Genomic DNA, 13351 nt, shown 5'->3' on the forward strand with positions numbered 1-13351 from the left:
TGAATTGTTGGTAGGATTGCAAATTGGTGCCGCCACTATGGAAAACACTATGGAGTCTCCTCAAAAAATTACAAATGGAACTATTTTATAACCCAGCAATTTCAGTAGTAGGTATTTTTGCAAGGAAATCCAAAATACTAATTTCAAAAATATATGCACCCCGTGTTCATTGCAGAGTTATTTTCTTTCTTTCTTTCTTTCTTTCTTTCTTTCTTTCTTTCTTTCTTTCTTTCTTTCTTTCTTTCTTTCTTTCTTTCTTTTTAAAATATATCTTTATTGATTTCAGAGAGAGGAAAGGAGAGGGAGAGAGAGAGACAGAAACACCAATGATGAGAGAGTCATTGATCGAGCCCGCAACCTGGGCATGTGCCCTGACCGGGAATCGAACCCCGATTGCATGGATCCTAGGTCGACGCTCAACCGCTGAGCCACACCCGGCCGGGCCAGAGTTATTTTCAATAGGCAAGATCTATATCAACAGATGATTGGATAAAGAAGATGTGGTACATATCCACAATGAAATATTACTCGGCCATAAAAAAATAAAATCTTAACATCTGCAACAACATGGATGGACCTAGAGGATATTATGCTAAGTGAAATAAATTAGACAGAGAAAGACAAATACCATATGATTTCAATTATCTGTGGAATCTAAAGAACAAAATAAACTAACAAACAAAACAGAAACAGATTCATAGATACAGAGAACAAACTGATGGTTGCCAGATGGGAGGGGAGTTGGAAGCCGGGTGAAACAGAGAAAGGGATTAAGAAGTACAAATTGGTAGTCATAAAATAGTCATGGAGATATAAAATGCAGCATAGGGAATATAATCAATAATATTATAATAACTATTTATGGTCCCAGGAGGGTATTAGACTTATCAGGAGGATTGTTTCATAAATTATACGTACATCTAACTGCTATGTTGTACACCTGAAACTAATATAAAATAATATTGAATGTCAACTGTAACTGAAAAAAAATTAGTGGCATTATAAGAAGACCTCTCTTTCTCTCTCTCCCTCACCCCCCACCCCCACCCTCTTCCCCCGTGAGGATGCAGCAAGAAGGTGGCTATCTGCCAGCCAGGAGAAAGGCCCTAACCAGAGCCTGACCATGCTGGCACCCCAATGTCAGACTTCCAGTCTCCAAAAATGTGAAAAAATAAATTTATGTTCTTAAAGCCACCTGTCTATGGTATTTTGTTACGGTAGCCCTAGTTGACTAATACAATTAGTCTTAGGAAGACTTTTTTTTTGAAGTCTATCAAGGAATTTGGGGCTCAAAATACTTTCTTCCACACCTCAAATCAATTTAAAAGATGCTAAAGACTCATTATTATTGAGACCACTTACTTAGTCTTAACTTGTTGATTTTCATTTTAAAGATAGCAAAGGGAATGTGAAAGACAGTGGAAATGTGTTAAGAGGTAGACTGAATGCCTAGATACTGGACTTGAACTGGTCAAGATCATTTGATATAACTGATGCTCAATTCCTCTTCTATAGAATGAAAGGTTAAAATTGTAAATGATCCCCAAGTTTCCCTCCATCTACAGACTCTCTAGATCTTTAAATCTAAAAGGACCTTTGAAATATTGGAGGAAAGGAACAGATCTGTAATCAATTAGGGTAATTGCGTAACGAATTGTACAGATGGCCCTAGGGACAGCAAGTCATCCCCTTGTTGGAGCTTCCACAGTATTTGATTCTCTACCCTGTGACTGCATCTTGTTATATTGTAATATCCACTTAAATCTGTCTAGAAATCAAGGGCATTAGGCAGAGAAACCAAGCCTTATTTATCTATGTTTCCCTGGACCTTGTACCACATCTGATACAAAGCTGGTGCTCAATACTACAGCTCAGAAACTGAGAAAAATTAACTTGGTTGAACAGATTGAGGATGCTCAGGTTCACAGCTACTTGTTCAAGTTCTCCCAGTCAAGGTGTGGCAAATCCAAGGCTAGCCCCCAGATCACAGGCTCACAGTTCAGTGTTCTTACCTTCAATACCTTGCAGGTAAGGAACTACTACCTCACTTAAACCTCTCTTGTGTGTCCATTTGGTAGTAATTAGAAAGTTTAGCAGTATAAAAAAAAAATCAAAATTTAAAATAAGAAGAAATGGTATAAAAAGAAAGAAAACTAATTTAAATAGACATTTCTCCAAAGAAGATATACAAAAAGCCAATAAGCATGTGAAAATATGTTCGACATCATTAGTCATCATGGAAATGCAAATCAAAACCACAATGAGAAACCACTTCACATCTGGTAGGATGGCTATAATCAGAAGGACTGACAAAAAGTTTATAGTTTTAAAAAAAGACAGGCAATAACAAGTGTTGACAAGGATTTCTAGAAATTGAAACCTTTATACATTGCTCTTAGGAATGTAAATTAGTGCTGCCACTTTGGAAAACAGTATAGCAGTTCCTCAAACAGTGAGCATAGTTACCATATATGACCTGAGAAATTCCACTCCTAGGATATACCCCAAAGAAATAAAAACATATGATTGCACAATAGTTATACATCAATGTTTATAGCAGCATTATTCATAATATGCAAATCGTGGAAACAACCCAAATGTCCATCAACTGATTGATGGATAGACAAAAATGTGATATATCCATGCAATGGAATATTATTTGGCAATAAAAAGGTAGTATGAAGTAATGATACATTCTACAACATGGATGAACCTTGAAAACATCATATTAAGTGAAAGAATCCCCACAAAAAAGGCCACATATTATATGATTCCATTTATATTAAATGGATTATTATAATAAAAGTAGATTAGTGGTTGCCAGGGTCTAGAAGGACAGAACGGGGAGTAACTGCTAATGTATATGGAGTTTCTTTGGGGGTGATTATATGTTATGGAATTAAATAGTGGTGGCGCTTGCATAACTTTGTGAACATAATAACAATCACTGAACTGTACACTTTTAAAGCATGAATTTTATGGTATGTGAATTATACCGCAATAAAAACACACACAAAAAAAGGAGAAAAGAAAAAAGAAAGAAACTACATAAACTGGCCAAACTTAGGCAAAGTAAATGTCTTTATAAAACAATTTTTTAAATGGTGCTATGTAGAATCTGGCACAAAATGAAATGTTAGCATCTATTGTGTCTCATGAAGGAGACTGAAGGAAACCAGTGTTATTCAGAGCCTACTTGTACCAAGTCCCAAAATAAGTATGTTTTCTGTTTTCTCATTAAGCTTTTGAGGAACCTATTAATCAATTTACAAATGAAGAAACCAAGTCTCAAAGAGGGTAATTTCCCTCAAGATTACAGAGTAATGTAGGACAGACCTGGAAATCCTGTTCAGATGTGCCTAATTCCAAAGCATGTACTCTTTCCACTCGAGCGGAGAACTTCCTTAGATTTCAAATTGCATAAAAGTCAGTTTCTTGCAAGTTCCTCCAGAAGTCATGAAGTAAACTAGAACAAACTTATCTTTAAAAGCCTATGCAAATGATGGACAAAACTGATAAGCCCAATATGCTCCCTTATTTGTCTCACCCGCCTTGCTGACCACCTTCTTTATGACTGTCAAAGTTGGGGAGAGCAGTTTACCCCAGAGCCCCTCCTATACCTAGTGGACACTCTATTTCTGCAGGATGTCTAGTTCATCATAGTTCCCAAGCACTGAACTAGACTTTGAATTCAATACAGGTTCAATGCATAATTATGGTGATTGAGTGAACAAACATTTTTCTTTCCCTTAAAGTTCTCATAATTCATTGAACATATAAGTTGAAGACACCATAAAGTAACTACTTTACCATTTCATGACCACATGAACCTGAAGAAACCGAATCTGCAAGAGAGTGTAGATGTGGACAGACCTGGTAGAGGTGAGGCTATTCTCCAACTGACCCATGTGGATATTTCCTAAGTCACTAAAATTTTGAGTTTGTTTTTATAGCACAACCTAGCCTGTCCTGACTGATTCAAGTCTCTAAAGTCAAGATTATGTGTGAAAATAGTGAGAAGTATAATTTAACTGGAGCCGCTTGACCAAGAGGAACTGGGGGAGATATAATCAGAAAGAGAGATTGTGATCAAACAAAAGCCTTGAAACCCAGTCTAGTGTAGAAGGTATATAGAAGGAGAAAAGTACCACAGGAGGGGAATAATAGTTATTTTAACCCCAGAGAAACTATTGGCAGAAAAGAAATTAAAAGTAGAGGCATACACAGTCAGTACAGATATCAAAGCTAGATAACATCTTCACTTTGAGACCCAAGGAGGATTGAAGGCAGATAACTGAGGTCAATAGAGGGAGGGAGGCCACTAGACAGGAGATGCCAAAAGTCAATTCAAGAAGTACAAAAGCCCATGGCTGGGAAGGGAACTACATTAGTTTTCTATTACTGCCATGTCAAGTTATCACAAATATAATAGTTTAAAACAACACAAGTTTATTATCTTACAGATCTGTAAATCAAAAGTCTAACCTGGATTGTGGGTTTGCTCCCCACCAAAAAAAAAAAAAGAAAGTCTACCTGGATCTCTCTGTCTAAATCACAGTATCAACAGGTCTGAATTCCTTCAGGAAGTTCTAGGGAAATATCTATTTCCTTGCCTTTGCCAGCTTCTAGAGGGCACCTGTATTCCTTGGCACTTGGCCCCTTCCTGACCCCCCCCCTTTTTTTTTTTTAATCACATCTCTTTCTCAGAACAGAGCTAGGAAAAGCTCTTGTTTTAAAGACTCATGATTAGATTGGGCCAATCCAGATAATCCAAGATAACCCAATCTTAATATACTTAGCATAATCACATCTGCAAAGTCCCTAGTGCCACAAAAGGTAATATATTATCAGGATTGGGGAATTAAGACACGGCCACCTTTGGGAAACCATTATTCTGCCTGCCCGGTGAAGAAGTAGTAAGAGTGAGGAAGAGCCAAGGTATCAAGAAACAGAGTGTGGTACTGGATAGAAGAATGGCTTCATTTTAATGTTCTCTATGCACAGTGGGTCTTGTTCTAAGGCCCCTAAAGAGCAAGTTTAATGGACTAAATGAGAAATGATAAAGGCTGTACTTTCCTAGTGATAAGGAGTGGTGTGTTGCAGACGGCCGTGCCCATGAAGTCCTGAGATTAACCCTTTGCATGTGCAAAGTAGAGGTTCAATAAATCCAGGCTTAATGAATAAATGGGCGAATGAAATGTTGACCAAATAAACAAGACTTGACAACAGTCTAGACACAAAAGGCAAAAGAGAGAGAAGGGTAAATAATTGACAGTCAATGAGGCAGCCAGGAGAGGTATGGGGCTAGACATTGAGGAAAACATGAAAGAGGGCTACATAAAATTTCTTCCCAATTGTGCTCTGAGAATTTCATTGTTTTTCAGATTGTGATTTCTTTTACAAAACTGAAGGAGTGAATATACTGGCAAACAGATGTAAGCTAAAGAAATGTATGAAATTATATTAATCATATGTTTAGAAAAAGATTATTGGGAAAATATTTTTCAAGAAACCAAAAACTGGACATACCATTTGTGAAAAGAATTGGGGGAACTGATGATTAGGAAAGTAAGATCATTTTTAAAGGGGTTTTTATCTTTAAAGAAATCTAAAGAGATGGGACCATGTTTTAATTATGAAAGAGTGTTTTTGAACATTTGTGCCTTCGATCTCTGCAGTGGAGGTATGTTGCTGCATCTGGGTCCATTGACTCAGTAAGATGTAGTGAAAACTGAAAACTTTAATAAATCTCAACCCCTGTGGGCAACACCCGATTAAATTTCTTTCTGGCTTTTGCACAATGGTGGCAGTGGCTGTAATCCAGAACATAAACAAAAACTCATATGGAAGCAACAAACACATTTTAAAAAACACACACATATTATTCCCCAGTCTAAAGAACTTTTTGTCTAAGACTTTGTCTGTGGCTTATTTATATTCCTGAGTAACTCTACCCAGTGAACATAAAGCACAGATAACTACAAAAAGATAGCATTTACATAGTCTAATGACTCCTATATATGGACGATAGATGTGCATGCCAAGGAGTTTGGCAATTCCTTTTTGGAAATTGACTTAATAAGATGGTGACAAGTGAAGTGTGTACATGGTCAGTCCCATGATAACCCAGCCATTTCTATCCTCACTCTGGAAAATCATTCTCCATTAGCAATGTGCTTTAAAGTAACATGTAAATAGTGGGCAAACTGGCACAAGTTGAATCTGCTAAAAAAAAGGCCCCCGGTATAAACAGAAACCAGAGCTATAACCACTACTAATGCAATATAATAGCTGATGAGAATGACACAAGCCTTAAACTTCTTCTTTCTTGAAGTTTACTCAAGGGACTTGACAAACTGATAAACAAGGACCAGAAAGAATCAATTTGGCCTGCCACTTGAATTATGGGTTCTTCCAGATATCCACATCGATTATCCTACTAATGTAGATTTTCTCTGGTTAAACTTTAAACGTATACTGACTTTCCCTGCTACCCAGTGCTTTCTTGTTGACTGTATGTCTGTGTTTGAGGGCTGCTTACCAAGGAGCACTGCCTACATGGGAGATGAAACAAGATTTGAAATTCCCATGGAGTCTTTCTACTTCTTTATCAGTATCTAAAGGGGTTTGAATAATTGGTAATTTTAGAAAGATAATGAAGAAGAACTGATCCCATACTATGGGAAAGTTAACAAGTATAAGCCAGTATACACTACACATAAGATGCAAACATGAGAGTGTATATCTGAAGTTTACCACCAATATGTCTAGCCTTTAATAAGGGCAGCTAAAGTCATATCCTCAACACACTCTTGTTTTACTTATGTTTCTCTTTCCTACACTATGTCAGTTTTTATACAGACACAATATGGGTATAAGGTTTTGTCTCTTCACCTTGGATGCCCTGTTGGACTCAACAGAACACATGATTTCCATCCTGCCTGTCCCCACCAGACTTGATATTCTTACTTGGTGCCCTTGACACTTTTATTCATCAATCCATATTTTTCCATATTTATTGACCATGACTGTGTTCCAAGCATCATGATAAACACTGAAAATGTACTGAATAACAGGAGAGGTATTTGACTCTCAACTTTCCCTAAGAGATCAAGTCTTAGCCTGATTCCTCCAGCTATGTCCCCTCAATCTTGATAGTTAGTTCAGTGCCTCAAGAGGATACCTTGGCCCACTACCTTGCCCCTGATCATAGACAAACATCCCATTCAAGCTGACTCTGACCCACCTAGAGAAAGTAGCTTCATGTTAATGTCAAATAAGAAAAATAAAAAACAGTAATGAAAATTTAGTGCAAAATAAAACACATCAAAAATACATGAATTTCCGAATACAAACTGGGGATAGAAGGAAGTTTCCAACCTATCCCAAATGAGTTCTCTATGTTCAGGATGTCTAACAAATCTGTATAAAATTGCCTGCTATAAATGAGATGCTTTGCTTGAATTTCAAATTCCTTCCCAGTTTTCCCTCAATTCCATTATGGTCTAATATTGAGTCAATCTGTTTCACATAGGCAAATACACTTGGAACACTGAGTCAAACTACCTGAAGTGTATCTCCCTCCACATGAGACAGTATCTGAAATCATGTGGGTGTCACCACACAAAGTAGAAAATCTCCCAAAGAGGAGAAAAGTGTTTGAAAAAATAAAAACAGTGGGAAACTTTATTCTTAATAATTACAAGGATTCTCCAGATGTGGACCTGTGTTCTCTTTACTCCAATGCAACTCAATAATTCCCTAACATCTCAGGCAGCAACTACTGGGATAATGTGTCTCTTCTTATTTGTTAAATTGAAAAATAACACTTGCCTTATACAAATCACAACTCATGAAAATGAAATATGTGGAAATGTGTTGAAAAGCCTCAAGTGCTATCTGTACTTAAGAGGGAGTGGTGTTCTTGGTATTTGTGGTGGTCCTAGAGGTGGGGTGGGGCAATTTCTCTGACAGGGTTTCTCAATTTAGGGCCTGCAGAACATGAGTTCTGTGAAAAGTGCCTTGGAGAGAGGACTCAGTGTGGGGAAGGTCCTGTAGTCAAATAATCTTAGGAAACACTATGTGTAATACCTCTACTTTTTAGAATTTGAAAAGGCACATGAGCCATCCAAGGCTTATAATAGCCTTGCAATAAAGAGATCTTTCTAATTTAAATAATAGAGAATTTCTGAAACATAAATTGGAAGTGTTTCTTTTTCATAACACCCATTAATATTCCGCTGCAGTGGAATCCCACCTGGCATTATTATTATCCACATGGAACAGAGAATTAGATGCTCACCTGATGCTCTTCATTGTAATAGGCCAACTCCTTCCCCTCATGAAATCCGACTCTTGCCTATACTAATATCACGAAAGGTGGGATTCTCAATTTATGAATAAAATCAGCGATACTGACATCTCCTTCAAAAATTAACAGCCAGATTTGGCACTTAAAAATTATGTCTCATATACCTACCATCTACCATTTTTTATAGCTAGGCCTATAAATATAAAGAATATTCAGACAAAAGTATATTGGTGGATTTTAAAGCTATGTAGTCTTCATGGTCTCAAAATGGAAAGAAATCAACATGTTTATTTTTGCAGGTAGCCCTGTGCTAGTGCTTTGAGCAATACAGCTTCCTGCTTTCAAGGAGCTCACAGTATTTCTGACTTCTCAATTTGAGAAATTAATAACCTAGAAGGCAGAAATGAGGACAAGATAACACAAATTAAAAAAATAATGTCCATTTGTGCAGATATAAACATGAGTTATCTTCAGAAATGTCACTATCAGTAGGAAATCCTCTTGGTCTAGTCAGAGAGAAAGTGGGAAATGGAAAAACTCACCTGATCCTGAACAGCGTTCTTCTTATACTACGTGGCCAGATGCAATCCCAGTACCCACCTGAAACTATGGTAATAAATCCAGCACCAAAAGTCTAATAAAAATGAAAGCACCAGAAAGGATGCAAAAAACATACAAGATTAAATTAAACCAAGTTAGAATGACATGGACTCCTTCTCTAAAGCCCAGTGGCACCAAAACTCTAAGTAACAACTTACAAAAAATTTCATGGGATCTGGCCACATTTTCAATTTCGGTCTCACTTCTTAACAGGATACTTCTTTTCTCACTCCTTTACTTAGTGACCTAAAGCCCAATTAAACACGTGTCAATAGCTGTGGTAATTTTTAAGATTATCTTGCAAACAGACTTACCTATTTCCTTTTGCATAGAGTGAAACTTCAAGAGCGTGGCTGACTTTCCTGCTAGGAAAACAGGTGGGCTGCCAGAGATGAAGATATCTGGTATTGGCACACTGCGTGTGCTCACAAGGCCATAGGGTGTGTCTTATGGCCCATGTAATGGTTAGTCCAGAAATGACATGAGCCAACTATTACATGTCCACATTTAGGAAATAAATTTATGAATAATATAGAAGCCAAGGTCTGTGGGACTCTCAATTTTCCCCTTGTTGTCAAGGAAATAGATGGAAACTAAACACCATGAGACAGTATTCAGCCATCACAGAGGGTCCAAAAATAAGTGGCTCCGGTTCTTAAGTGCTTTCAGCATTAGGTATAAACTATTGTTCATTTATTTCCTCAGTCAAAACTCTTAGTGTGTGCTGGTGTATACCAGAAGAGTGTATTGGGGCCCTTTTAATTCCCAAGCAATATTAAAACACATCTGCTCAAATAACCCTTGTACCCCAACTGACTCACCAGGCAGGAAGGCTCAGCTTGCAGGCCAACATGCAGACTGACCCTCCTGATCTCCAACCAAAAAAATATAAAATGTATCATTGTATTTCCCCCCCGCCGCAACGAGCACAGCAAAGGACTAGGCTTTTTTGTGTGTGTGTGTTTGATGTCATCCTCTGACTTAACCTCACATCTTGTGTAACCACCTTAAGGCTCCCGTTGAGGAGCAAGGACCTTTTCTGAGTTCCCATAGTTCCTAGTACTTACTTCAACCATAGAATTTACTATTTTGAATGAAAATTATCTATTTATCATTCTTTGTCCCCTAAAAGACTGTTTAAATTCATCAAAAATGGGAAGCAAGCTATATTGGTCTTTTGAACTAGTTTCTATGAGGCTGCCAGAAACATACCAGCAACTCTATATGGTTTTTTGAACTAAGTGAGGTTAAATAAAAAGGGCTAGGAATAAAGAAAGACAAGAGAGGATTTAATGATTTATTTTCAAAAAACATTTACAATCCATAAACATATATTGACCACTCACTCTACGGCAGGCCTAGTGTCAGAAAAAGGAGTCAGGCCTTCAAAGAGAGAGCAGTGAAGTTGAGGAGAAAAGAGGTGGATATGTGTATAAAATAGCAGACGGTGAAAAAATTGGTAAGAGAAGTAGCAATTTCCCAGGGAGGTTAAGAAAGATCAGCAAACACTTTCTGAAGATGGTGGCACTGAAGAAGTAAAGGCCGTGAGCACGTGTCCACGGGTGGACCTGGTGGGGGAGCTCCACCTTCCATCACATAGGGAATGAAAAGCTGAGGGCACAGAGATTATGAAAAACAAAATGTTTCCCTTGACTAAATCATAGAGTATATAAATGAGACTGGAAATAAAAACTGGGTTGCAGTCTTGGAGAGGAGCTTTGAATGCCGGAATACAAATTCAGATTTTCTACAAATTGTGTTGTATCAACCAAACTGTCTAAACAAAAGTGTGACATAATCATTGTTGGGTTTAGGATGATTGCTCTGGGGGCAACATGCAAGGTAATTTGGGAACAGGACAAACAGGCCCATCAATACAGGCCAGTCTAAGTCCAGAGCACGCATTAGATCTCTCCTTTCAGATAAATCATTTTGCCTATAAAGTCAACGTTTTTCATGAAATCTCAAGCTATATAAGCTATATTTCTGAGCAGAAAATATAGGATTTATTAAAATTGAACATGTTGTTAATATTAATGACAACATAAGAGAGTAAACCACAATTAGAAAGAATGGAAAATAGAAGATTAAGCAGGATTAGAAATTATTCAGCAAGGGAAGTCTAGAATCAAGACAATTTCTGTACTGATAGGGTCTAAGATGGCATAAAGTACTGGTGAACTATATTTCTCCAGTACCCTGAAAGGCCTTCACATTTCCACTCCTGAATAAGAAAAAAAAATCCCTGGTCTATATTTCTCCCTCTTCATTGCACTGTCCTCTTGAGAGAATTCCTACAATGAAAATTTTAAGGTACAGAAAAAGAATGGAGTGACTTTAGGTGTCACTGGTATGGGGAGAGTGAGAGCTGGAAAGAGGTTCAGAGGCCCTAGTAAAAGTCTAATAGTTTAATAGAAACTAAAAAGAGTTACAATAATTTAGCCTATATCAAAAAGACCAACCAACTTTTTCCTAATTAAAAAAATAAAAAGGTGAGGCAAAAGGGAGATGAAAGAATTTATAGTGGAAATACAGTAGAGAGCTCCTTAGGAAATCAAATCAACTAATTTGGACATTAAGTAAATCTGGCAAAAATAGAATTTTCAGAAACCAGGGATTTGGGTAGTGTGTGTGGTTCCATTTCCATCAATCAAAAGAGAAATTACTACTTGAGTCAGAAGAAGAGAGTTCAAAGGCTTTAAGGTTTAGAGGCTCATGGCTAAATCTGGGAGGCCTCTGCCAAGTTCTGAGATTTAGAGAGACAATTGATAGTTAAGTGACAATGGTAGACCCTACCTTTTGAGATTCTGTATCCAAAATACCGGCAAGGTTTAGTGTTGGGGTATAATCCCCTTGTAGCAAACTCTGGACTAATGCAGCGATTGTCAACTAGTGTGCCGCAAGAATTTCTAAAACATGCAATACCTGACTATTTAGCCAGGGGCACTGACGACTTTTCCCTTAGATTGTCAAATTAAAAAATGACAACGGCCAACACAACAATAGCTGCCCATTGTAAATGAATCAAAAGTATACCTATTTTTTTGTCAGCTCGGCAAAAATTATATTTTTTGGTGTGCTGCAGAATCTTAGCAATTAATTTATGTGTACCATGAGATGAAAAAGGTTGAAAATCACTGGACAAATGCATTAAGATCTCTTACTTTGATGCCTAAAACTGAGCATAAGTATCATCGAACGTTGGGTTGACTTCATGGGGATGTTGAATACGAGGAGCATCCAAAGATTAGCACACAGCAGGCATCTGAAAGGTAGAAAGAATGTTAGAGGGTGTCTGGTTAAGCCTTCTCATTTTACATGCAGACACTGAATCCAAAAAGTACATAACGTCTGCCCCAAGTTTTCATGGGTAGTTAGTGGCCAAGCTGGGACTAAACCCCAGATTTCCTGACTGTGCACCCAATGCTCTTTATAAGGCCAGCAGAGCTGTGAGGTAATCATCTGTAAGATCACCTGAGTCAGTCAGCTCTCTACCATCTGGATTAACAGGAAAACAGTGACTCACAGAATCCAAAGTTCCTTTGGAATGCAGGAGAGGTGTGCCTTTCTTCTGTGCTGTGAGCCTTTTCAGCTTTTGTAAATAAAACCCTATTTTAAATGCCCCAGGAGAGCTGGCAATTGTAAGTGACTTGCAGGCCAAGGTCATATTTGGTGATACTTAGCACAAGCTTAAACTGACTGACTGATGGATGGAGAGAGAATTATTTCTGTACTTCGAACTTCAAATAGTCAGTGATTTTTTTGCTTAGACCAAAAGCCACGTTCATTTGCATTTGGAAGCACTTAAGAGTGGCCAGAAGAATAGGAGGTTGAAATTTGCCAAAGGTAACACATAAAATAATTGAAAGGTGGTTGTTTGAAAAATGTGAATCTTTCAAAGGCAGATTTCATTGTTTTCTAATCTAGGAGCCTTGAGAAGTCAAGAATCTCATACATCAGACCTATTCTCTGGGGACAGATACTTTCTGATAACTTTAAAGCTCTAACAGGTGAAGGAGAGACTGCCTTCCTCAGATACACAGAGCAGATACCACCATTCACATTAATTCCATCTGCCTACCTTTCCTCACAACCACACAGAGCACTATAGAAACACTCTGAGCTAGAGCCACCTTTATTTCTGCCACCTCACACAAGCCTCGGGGTCCACAGGGCAAAGACACTTAGTTTCCTCTATTTCTGAGTATGCTAATGGTCCCAGACATACCAACAAGCATTTAGCTGCAAGACTGCTATAAAGATACTATTCAAAAAAAGTGAAAATTTAATAATATGCCATTTCCATCATGCCATTTTACTGCTCAAAAGTCTTCAACGAGCCCTAGCGGGTTTGGCTCAGTGGTTAGAGCGTTGGCCTACAGACTGAAGGGTCCCAGGTTCAATTCAGGCCAAGGGCATGTGCCTCGGTTTCAGGCTCCA

Source organism: Miniopterus schreibersii, assembly GCF_964146895.1.
Source record: "Miniopterus schreibersii genome assembly, chromosome: 5".
NCBI lineage: Eukaryota > Metazoa > Chordata > Mammalia > Chiroptera > Miniopteridae > Miniopterus > Miniopterus schreibersii.